Source organism: Anser anser, assembly GCF_964211835.1.
Source record: "Anser anser genome assembly, chromosome: 4".
Lineage (NCBI taxonomy): Eukaryota > Metazoa > Chordata > Aves > Anseriformes > Anatidae > Anser > Anser anser.
In genome coordinates, this window is record NC_139724.1 from 29999693 (window position 1) to 30011058 (window position 11366).

The window sequence follows — 11366 nt, forward strand, 5'->3', positions numbered from 1 at the left end:
AGGACCTCATTTAGAATAAGTAGCAATAGGGGGGTGTTTTTACCTGCAGGAAGATTACATACTTTAAATCAACTTTAGTTCTTAAGGGTATTTTCCTCTTTGCTAAGAAACAGGATTCATTCTAGACCATATGAGACCCCTTCCTGCTGTTTTGATGTAAAGCCTTCCTGAGCTTATAAATCACAAATAACTTTGCTGTTTCACTTCATAGCTCCCACATCTGCAGTTCCATGTATTCAGTATGTCATTCAAGGTGGATAGAGTTTCATCAATCTTCAGAATGTGCAATGGGATAAATTCCCAGTGTTTAATTTTTCACTGTCTCAAAACTTCAGTCACAGAAGAAGAAAAGCAAAAACAAAAAAAGCCTGCTTGCAGAATATGAAGAAATATCTTTACTCAGAAAGAAATAAAATTCTAACAGTGAAATACGTATCCATCTTGTATCTCATTTCAACACAGTGCTTTAAAAGGGGAAGTCTAGATACTTATTTGTGTTTAAAAAAAAATCATATTTTTGTAATTGTTGTGAAGATTCTTGTTGCATTTCTTTTCAGAGACAAGCTGTTTGAATGTTTATTTCTTTTTCTGTTTACTGTTAAAAGTTGGTTTTATCATTTAAGTACCCTTCACGCTTTAAAAATAGATGTTATGATCAATGATAGAACAATATTATGTGTAAAATAATTATTAATTTTAAGCTGAAGTTGTTAAATGGTGAGTAACAGGGAACTGGCCTGTGTCCCAAAAAATCTTTTCCAGTTTCCATAGAAATGTATGCTTCATTGTCTCTACAACTTTGAAATACAGTATGTCACTCAGGACCTGTTTGTTAGCGAAGTAACTCACTGGATAACGTAATAATCATGTCTTATGTTTAGATGTGTTAATAAAGCAGCTTGTGGCTGCCACCAGGTAGCATATGTCTTGATCTTCCTTGTAGCTTTTATTCTATATTACATGACACTGTAGTGTTCATCTTTGTATTATCATCCCATAACTTTAAAAAAAAATAAAAAGTCATAATTTATTACTAGCTAATACCTCCTGACTGTAGAGATTTAATCTTTGCATATAAAAACCATGTTGGTCACTTATTTTTTCCACAAATACAACATTTTCCCCCGATATCCTTTTAATTATGATGCCAGAAAATGTAATGGATTTGAGTTTGAAAATAACTGAAGTAAATAAAATGAAGTTCAATTTAATATACTTATTTGCAGCCAACTGCGTAATAAGAGGGAAAATAACATACTAAAAGGTTGCTATGGGTTTTTCTAAAGGTGTATTGCTTTAGAATATAATGTGTCAGCCATTTGTCATCTTCATAGGAGACACAAACAAACAAAAAAATAAGAAAAACTCTTGCTGAAAAGACTACACTTCCAGTAGACGGGGATTTCTTCTCATCAGCTCTAGGACTAGTGACTGATGTGACTATTCACATTTTGTACAGGTTGGTTGTCCTCTGATCCCATGATTTCCTCCTGGTTTATGTTGCTCCTGAGCAATTGTTGTGTGCTGCTTAGTGAAGTTGTATGCAGCTGAGAAAAGAAAAAGGAAATGTAAAATTTACTCTTTCAAAAATATCTATTTTTTTAAAGTATTTTTTTAAAGATAGTCTCTTCTGTGCTCTGTCACAAGCTTCAGAGATGGAAAATCTTTTATAAAAGCTTATGCAAATTGTTGTCGCATCATACCGATAGGGCTGTGTTATGCTTGTTTGCCTGAAGGATTCAAAAACTACTTAATCTGTTCTGCACCCCTTTTTGCCTCCTCCTTTCTATTTAAAAGAAAGGAAGCAACCCATTAAAGACAATTTTTCCTTTTTGGCATAGATATACTTGTCTGTACAAAAGGTAACATTGCTAATTTCTGTACTGGCACAAAGGAAAAGATATGATCTTTCCTCCCTCCTCTTTGTATGCATGGCTGCTGATATTAGTTATTAAAGTTACAGTACCTGTTTTTAAGAAAATCATAGAACAAGATTGCTGTATGATCTTCATAAAGTGAAGTAAATATTGCCCATTTTATAGCAGTACTTTGGCCTTCCCATTCTCTTTTACCAGAAATATAATCTCATAAACCACTCTACTACTTAACTCTTGATATTTTTAGTTTCCATCTAAAATATTTTTTTTTTACAGTTAAAAATATGGATTATTTAGAATCTCTCTCTCTATATAAGAGCTATTCTGTCATACACTCAATCATCAGTGGTTATTATTTTATTGACACAACCAAGACATCAGATCCAATACAGCAGCAGTTGGTGGTATAATCTATTATCTGTATTAATCCCTATGATAACAAACATTCTCATTAGGGCATCATAACATCCATTTGCTCTCTCAGTCATCCGTACATATTAAAATGCTTGTAACAAGTGAAATCTCATTGCAAGGATCAGAACAAGTTTTGAACATAGACTTTAAAACAAAAACGAGACATGAGCAGACTTCTAGAACCATTAGTTCTCCAAATACAAGATATTTCAAGATATTCAGCTTATGAATATTTTCTAGGGCAGGCAAAAGCAATACCACGCACGGTCCTCCTCCTACAACATGTCGATGAAAGAAAATAGGCAGAAGGCATGTTCTTTGAGTGCTCAACCTAGCTCTTGAGTCACAGGATTGAGCATCCAGGGAGGACCACATGTGCTACTCCAGCTCTAGGACTGCTCTGCTTCTGCAACAGAAATTAAATCACCTAGTGTCAGATTTTTCTGAATTTTATGTTACAGCGTAGAGAAATTCAGCTTGTAGACTGTGTGGGATGGTTCATGGTTTTTATTCATTTATTTTTAAAATGTGCATAAAATTATTTCATATTATTTACTGATAGGGAACAAGTTTTAACAGCTCACATTTTAACTGATGTGAGCTAAGAACTTCATAGTATAATAGATAATAGTACTGCTTTTTATAACAGTTGTTTTTGAATTTACTTCAAGTTTTTGCAAATTTTTTTTTTCCTTCACTTGGTGCTAGACACTTCCTGGCAGATAATAATAAAACCTAATAGTCTGTGATACAGATAAACAACTTTAATTATTGTTCTGTTTTCAATATATAGCTTTTTTTTGCAATAAAATCAGTTTGACTTGAGTTAAAAACATCAGAAAATAACAGCAAATATATCTTCCCTTTCATTTCTCTTCTTTAAAAACAAACAAAAAAATATTTTTTTCCCCCAAAAAATTAAGGTCTGAAAGAACTATTGGGTTATCTGGTCGGGATTTATGTGCACCAGAAGCCATTGTCTTTTTTCCTCTACTGAGTCAAATACCCTATAAATATGTAAACAGAAAGAAAAGATCAGATGCCTTTCTGTAAATTACTTTGCATTACAATTTCTGTAAAACCACCTAAGATTTCAAAAGGGTGCTAATCCAATATTCTTCTCATAGTTTGCTCTTATCATGAGCCAAGTTTAATTTCAAAATTCTAGCTGAGCTAAGAATCCTGAGCTTAGTTTACTTAATTTTTGGCTCTTTTGTATAAGAAGAAAAATATCCTCAAATCTGATAACTAGTCTTTCCCCTCAGAAATTATCAGAGTTCACTTCAAGACTTGAAAGTCAAACATTCTGATATTTATGATGGTTGTAAGTGTTTCTAGAAGTTCTTTACATCAGTTGAGAATCAGGTGATGTCAGTAAAATTCAGTTTGGGGTTACAATGATAAAGTATTTATTACCTGTGCCATGACCAGTGTAAACATTTATTCTCTTATTTGTATATCTTTTCAAAGATACTTGTTTCCTAGCATGTGATTGCTTAATCTTGAAGCTGTTGCAAATGAGTATAATGTGATGCTGAGTATGTCCTTTGTGTTTGAAAACAGGTACTTTAAACAATTAGAAAATGTCTAGTCTGAATACAGTTAGTTTGAGATTGTACATCTCCTAAATGAAAGTGCCTGCTGCCACCACAGCTCTAAAATCTGCACGTTACCTAGAAATAGTCGTATAATAACATATCTTGTTCTCTCCATGTGTTTTGATAGTCTCCAGGAGGTATTATTTTTGCTTACGTTGTTTACCAGCTTTTGGTAACTTTCGTACTGACAACACACAGTACTGCTTTCCAACTCTTACTCAGCTCTTTATACTCAGAAAGTTAGCTAGTGATTTTAACTTCTGTTCTGCAAATCATCTATCCCCTTTCAAGTATTAGCAATCAAACATTAAGCCAGTACTGAGGCTTTGATCATTTTTATTTCCTGTTGCCTGTTACCCATTATCCCATTACTAACTACTGATATTTTTGAACTAAACCAAAATCCATTCATATTTACTAAGACCTCCTTCAATGACACCAGAATGACTTTTAACTTGGCTTTTGAGAAACACTGAAATATTAGAGTTGGTAACCACATAGCATATGAGTGTGATTTTGAGGAGAAATTTTTTTTAAGCAAGTTAGGATTCCTGGGGATCCCTTTATACATACTAGGCTGTCTGACTGTGAGCCTGAGCATGGAGCATGGCTCTCAGCACAGGTTACTGATAGAAACTCGAAACAAGTTAATGGTATACTGAGAATTCCTTGGAGACAGGAAAGAAGCTATATGACCTATCAATTAATTTCAAAAGTAAATAGGGGACTGTATTTTTGTAAACATTTGAATGCGTAGGTTTTTATCACCGTTTCACACACACGATCTGGAAGGAAAAAATAAAAATAACTATTGTTAATGAAATTCAAAAACATTCAGAAAAAACTGTCTTGGATTTTTCTTCAAAAGTGCTGTTTTTGTGAACATTTTAATGAGTTAAAAGGAAACAAACATTTGGTAATGAATGTTTCTTATGGATCATACTAATGAAGCTAGTAAGTCATGTGGTGTTAAATTCAACCTGCATTTTAATGCATAGTAGGGGTAAAACTTAATATTTTCAAAGATTTCTCATTTTCCAGATCATTTAGTTATTCTTTGCAGAGTATAAAGTAATTAGGTTCCTTTGTAAAGGTCTCTTGTTTCCTAATATATAAAAACCTTCTTTTATTCTGTGCTGTGCTCCAGGTTCCCTGCTGGTACTTACCTTGACAGCTACAGAGTTCTGTGAGCTGTCAAAAAATCCATTTGACCAGTGAAGTAAATCATGAACTATGAGTATAGTATTTGGAGCTACTAGCAAAATAACGTACTTATTTAAAAAAAAAAAAAAAATTTTTTTTCTTTCTTCCAAATCTTTCATCAGAGATGCAGCTTCAAAGAAAGGGACAATAAGGGAAACACTTCAATTACTTGAATATATTTCTTGAATACACTGTAGGCCTTGGATCATCTGTGAATATTTGGTTTGTATTTGTTAGGCAGTATTGTGTAATACATATGAGTAATGCATAATAATTGTTGAATGAATATAAAAGGAGTATATACACATCATTAATGTATGTTGAAATACTTTGTGTGCACATACTCCCCAAAAATATTTCTGTAGTTTTGCCAATTATACCCCCAAGAAATTAACCTGTGAAAACAATTATCTATAGTTTATATTTTAAGGTATTGTAGAAACAAACTTCTTTATCTAAAGGGAAAAAGTAGCCACAGTAATGTGACAGATCATGTTACTGCAATTGCTGTTTCCAGTGCCCACTCTAGCTTTTGCATATTGATAGTTCAGTTATTCTTCAATACTTTCTCATAACCTCAGTGCAGTCATCTGGATTTTTCAGACCTTCAGAACCTGTGTACTCTTGTCACACTCCCCCTTGCCCTGAACATTGTTAGTGCATAAATATCTGTGTATATTTATGTATAGCAGATATGTTTTCATGAAAAGACAGAGCACTCCTTGTATTCTGGGGGAGGTTATTTATTTCTCTCATGCTTGACTTCACTGAATAACAAAGTGCATGTCTTCTCTCTAGTGAACCAATTCTCTCTTCTAATGGGATAAAATCCTGGTTATAGGTTTTAAAATAAATCTGATGTTCCTTTCCTATTTATCTATTTATATAGTATTTTTCACCATAAGAAAATCCAGGTGCAAAGGCAAAAGGATAGCATACAAAGTTTAGAAGAGACTCTAGTCTTCAGCGAAGACTGCAGTCTGAATATCTGAGGCTCTAGTAGGCTGAAATATTCAATAGTACACACCCACTTTTTAGAGCAGAAGTCCACCTAGCTATTGTATGTCTTTAGGAGTTGCTAAAGCTGGATAATTCAGGAAAAGTGTAAGACCAAGGCAACCATGTATTTCCACTGATACTCCCAGTTTCTTGAAGAATGAGATATGTAGTTATTTAGTAATCCTAGACTGCTTTGATTGTCTGATCAAGAAAAGACTTGAGATGAATTCTGGAGCTCTGAAAAATGAGACCCTGGATACAATTTTGATGTTGCTTTGGCATGAGCTGGATAGTTTGGGTAACAATAACGTAGTCCACCAGACAACCTTAACTCAGTTCTTCCAAAGCATATATTTTTAGCTGGAGGAAGGTAGAGAACCTTAGCACTTCCTAGCCCTGGTTTTGTCTGACCTTAGCTTAGCCTGGTGCCCAGGCTTCTCCTCATCCTTGGGTTTCTGAAAGAGGAAAAGTTCAGGCACAAAACAAAGTGGATGTTCCAGGCAGGTTCACAGTCAGAGTGAATGGTGAACTGAAGCACATTCCTGTTTATACCTGCTTATACTGGTCTTGCATGCCAAGTTGACTTGCAGGGCTAATTGCAAACCACTTCCATACTGCCTTCCATACTGCAAACCTGAATTTCACACTGGATTGTAGATGTAGTTGCTGTGATGCACAGGCTCACTTTCTGGTTCTTGTCATGAGAATCACCTATTTCAATATGTGTGGTATCAGAAACAGTGTATGTTTTTTTCTTCCAAGGAAGCTGAAAATATGAAAAAAAGTTTCCCAAAGAAGGCTTTTTCAGTGTTCTTAATTATTAAATGGTAATATGTAGCTTGTTCATAAACAGTTCATTCAGTGTGTTTTCTCCTGATGTGTGAAATTTTGGTTGTTTTGATCAATGATGTAAATAATGAAATACAGTTCATGTTTTCTGGATAGCGGAATATATCTTAGGGTCCAAATTGTGTCTCAGGTGTTCATCACTATAAATATGAGATTCATTTATCATAACTATTCTGCAAAACTCATTTAAAATATGCTGTTCTCATGAATTTTCCTGTCCATTATTAGTCAGTCTTTTAAATGTCCTCCTATACAGCTGGGGGAAAGAAAAGAAAAAAAAGCAACACACTTAAAACAAATTGAACACAGTTAATATAATTACAAAATGCTATATTAGGAAATGAACTCCTAATGATAAAACCCCAACTTATAGAAATTCTCAAGAAATAATTACAAATGGAAGACTTGGGAATTTTTACATATATTGGACTAAACTTCTTTTACTACTGCCCTTTTGGATGCAAAATATTGAAGGGGTAAATCATATTGCAATATATTTTGTAAAGATGTCTCTTACATGCAGAGTTTATCTGATTGTATATTATGGACTAAATGTTATATTTTCATTTAATTAACTATATTCTGAAATGTGAAGTTTGACTAAACAAGGCAATGGTTGTAAATGTATAAGTAACATGCTAGATATAAATGTATTTCAACTTTTTTTTTGATGAGAGGGGTACAAAGAACAGAATAGACTGTAAAGTACTTTTTCCTGTACTCCTCATTCTCCTCACCTAAAAAAGGGAAACATCCACACAAAACAATAATACAGGCAAATGCTTCCTAAGCACATTTCTACATCTCAGCCTGTGATGACAATGCATTTTAAAAAAAAAAAAAAAAGGAGAGGGACAACACCTAGAAGATTTAAGATAGTAATGATCATTTTAGAGGATGGGGAAAAACAAAAAAAGTGTTTTCCGTGACTTAAATGTGAACAAGAGTAGATTTTCTTCTTGGAATACATTTAGTTGTTGTACACTTGTATCACCTAGGTATTGCCTAGGCGATAACCTCTGTTAGTTTTTTTATTTTATTTTTATTCTCCATTTTAATTCAATGTATTTGAGAAATGAAACTTGCTTGTGTGAATCTGATACAAAATTTCCAAAGAAGTATCTTGGCAATGTTAGAACTAGTTTCAATTCTGAACTTCAAAACTTGTGCTGTTTTGGCTTTGGGGCCTCCTTGTGCTGCCTTTGACTTCAGAAGCAGTGCAGAAGAGGGAATTAGGTTGTCCCATGCAAGCTGGAACGATCCTGAGCTTTTTGAGACATCCCACACTGCAGGGTAAAAATCTGAAATTTCTGTGTCTGGAGTTCTTTCCACTCCATAAAGATGAGGACCCTGGAAACTGTAGGTCTGGAAAGCTTAAGAGCCTCAGCTTGAGAGATGGCTGCCTGCATGTCCAAGCTCCTGGTTACAGAGACCAAGTCCAGATCACTCTTGGGCTCCACTTCAGGGTCCTGCGATTGCTTTTAGTTATCTAATTTGCCTCGCAGTGGGGAACTGATACCTGCTGATCCAGAGGGCTCAGTTCAGTTAAATACGTGAGCCTCACCAAAATGAAATAGTGCACTTAATTCCATTTTAAACGCCTGTCAGTGTTGCAGCCCACTTCAAAATGTTGTTGTTTTCTTAACTGGTAAATACACACAACCAAATTGTTCAAACGCCCTGCTCCTTTGAACATTCATGCTTGCACATAGCTTCAGACAATTAGTGGTCTTGCTGAAATCGATGGGACTGCACTCAGTTTTTCATCTTGGTTCTGCTGAAGATGGTTTCAAATTTTCCACTGACTTGAATATGGCCACAATGTTCTCAAATAGAGCATGCTGGGCAATAATAATTTAAAAAAAAAAAAAGAGGAAAAGAAACCATGCTTGGGAAACTAGATATACTTCTGTGATAATAAACTATTCTTTTTTTTTCTTTTTTCCAGAGATTCTGTAATGTCATGTAACATTCAAGTCAACCTATAGAAGGGAAGACCTTAGTCCAAATTCAATTTTTTTCACTTAATAACTCATACTGCACCTTGCTATTTTTATTTATTTATTTTTTAATTTTGCTGTTGGCTTTTTGTACAAGTATTTCTTGTCTTGTTTCCCCTCTGGTAAAAGACGTTCCCTAGCTAGGAAAATGACTCTGACCTTGCGTTATGTCCCAATAGTCCAATAATCCAAATTTGTCAAGACAAAGTTCTTCTTGCAGATACCATTTGTACTACTTATTCATCCTTTTTTGTGTGTGATGGTTTTACCCAGGTGGGCAGCTGAGCTCCATCACAACCATTCTCTCACTCCCCCTCCTCAAAGGGAAAGGGTTGAAGGGCTGAGATAAGGGCAGGGAGATCACTCAGCGATTATCATCACAGGCAAAACAGACTCAGCATAGATAGATTAATATTTTTTTTAACCTATTTCTAACAAGCTAGAGCAGTGAGAAACCACAAACAAACTAAAAACACCTTCCCGCCATCCACCCTCTTCCCCTTACCTTCTTCCTCTGAGCAGCGGAGGGGAACGGGGAAACGGGGCTGTGGTCAGTCCCTAACACTTCATCTCCGCCTCTCCTTCACAGTCACTCTCTGCCCCTGCTCCACGTGGGGTCCCTCCCACGGGATGCCGTCCTTCCGGAACTGAGCCTGTGGGGGCTGCCCGCATGCAGCAGCTACTCAAGAACTGCTCCAACATGGCTCCATACCACAGGGCCCATCTGTCAGGAGCAAACTGCTCCAGCACGGGTCCCCCAAGGGTGGCAGCTCCCCCCAGACCCCCTGCTCCTGCATGGGCTCCTCTACACGGGCTGCAGCTCCGGCCCGGGGCCTGCTCCTGCGGGGGCTCTCCATGGGCCGCAGCCTCCTCCAGGCCACACCCACCTGCTCCACCGGGGGCTCCTCCACGGGGGGGCTCCTCCACGGGGGGGCTCCTCCACGGGGGGGCTGCAGCGTGGAGATCTGCTCCATGTCGGACCCATGGGCTGCAGGGGGACAGCCTGCTCCACCTGGGGCCTCTCCACAGGCCGCAGGGGAGCTACTGCTGTGTGCCTGGAGCACCTCCTGCTGCACTGACCTTGGGGGCTGCAGGGCTGGTTCCCACTCCTCTCTCCCAGCTGCTGTTGAGCAGCAGATTTTTTTTTCCCCCCTTTCTTAAATCTGCTCTCACAGAGGCCCAACCAGTATCACTTTTTGGCTCTGCTCTGCGCAGTGGTGGGTCCCTTTTGGAGCGAGCTAGAGCTGGCCCTTATCCAACATGGGGCAGCTGCTGGATTCTTCTCACAGAGGCCACCCCTGCAGCTGCCCACTACCAAAACCTCGCTATGTAAATCAATACACCTCTTCAGTCAGCCTAGTAGGTAAGACTTTGTCTAAGTTCTTCTAGATTTGGAATGGACATCATTTGTTGAAGTTTAGTCCACGGGTCAGAGTTTACCAAAAAAAAAACCAACCCAATAAATCAAGATAATAGTTTTGATTAAGAGGCTGGAAACCAGATTATGAGCAGAAAAAAAAAAAAAAAGGTGAAATAATCAGCATATAACTAGATTAATTATTTTTAGCTCTTGAGTATCTGTCACTTACTGAGACCTGTCCTAAACAAACATTTTTATATTTAGGGATATTTGTCCTTCAGAACTGAGCCTTGATATTTTCTTGAGCAATTTTTAGTAGTTCCCCTTTAACCTCAGCCTGTCTACCTGAGTTTCTCATGGTTCATGTTCTCTTTCACCACCCCTTTTTCAAGAAGTATTTATTCTTCCACTGATTTCATGCTTTGCATCCATGGTGTTCAGTTGCTATGAATATAGTCCTGGTGGTTCTTCCCTGCCCCACCCTCCCGACCCATTCCTCTCACCAGCAAGGGTGGATGTATGCTGAGCTGCTTCATTAACAGAAATAGAGTATTCAGGGCTTATCTGGAAGGAGTTATTTTTGTAGAATATCCTTAAGACAAAAATAATATCATGTATATGTGCTTTACACCTAATAAGTAATAAAAAGTACAGTCTTTTCAAGCCACTGATTTCCAGCATCATCCTACCTCTTGGTAGAAATCACAGAAAAAAAAAAAAGGCTTTGCTTTAATTATCTCCTCTAAAATATCTTTTCAAATTTTTAAAGGCTGCTGCAGTAGCAGCTGTATTATCTATAATCAACTCAAAATGAAGTGCTACTTTCAAATTTATTCCAAGGAGTTGATTGTTGCAGATGGTCACAGTGGGCAGCAGTAATGTATCTGGGATTTTTAAAGTATCTGTCCACGATGACAAACATTAACAAGCAGATTAATCCATGGTTTAATTGTAAGAGGTTACCCAAATAACATGCTTTAAGAGCTGTCTTTCCAGGCATGGCCTACTGTAGAACAATTTTGGCCAGCATGCAGGAGGAACTGAAGGCTTCATTTCATTTGTTATG

General features: G+C 36.9%; 1 long non-coding RNA gene across 3 annotated transcripts; it reads right to left on the reverse strand.

Annotated features, from left to right (window-relative positions):
- Positions 1 to 1564: 1564 nt before the first annotated feature.
- On the reverse strand, positions 1565 to 9820 carry LOC310898704. Of its 3 annotated transcripts, none has more exons than XR_014583564.1 (3): positions 9446 to 9820; positions 6124 to 7196; positions 1565 to 2697 (listed from the first exon to the last, which is right to left on the reverse strand). It is a non-coding gene; the product is annotated as an uncharacterized lncRNA (long non-coding RNA). The 3 variants fall into 3 exon arrangements; XR_014583565.1 differs by having other exon boundaries at positions 6120 to 7196; XR_014583566.1 differs by having other exon boundaries at positions 1566 to 2697; positions 6503 to 7196.
- Between the last annotated feature and the right edge of the window lie 1546 nt (positions 9821 to 11366).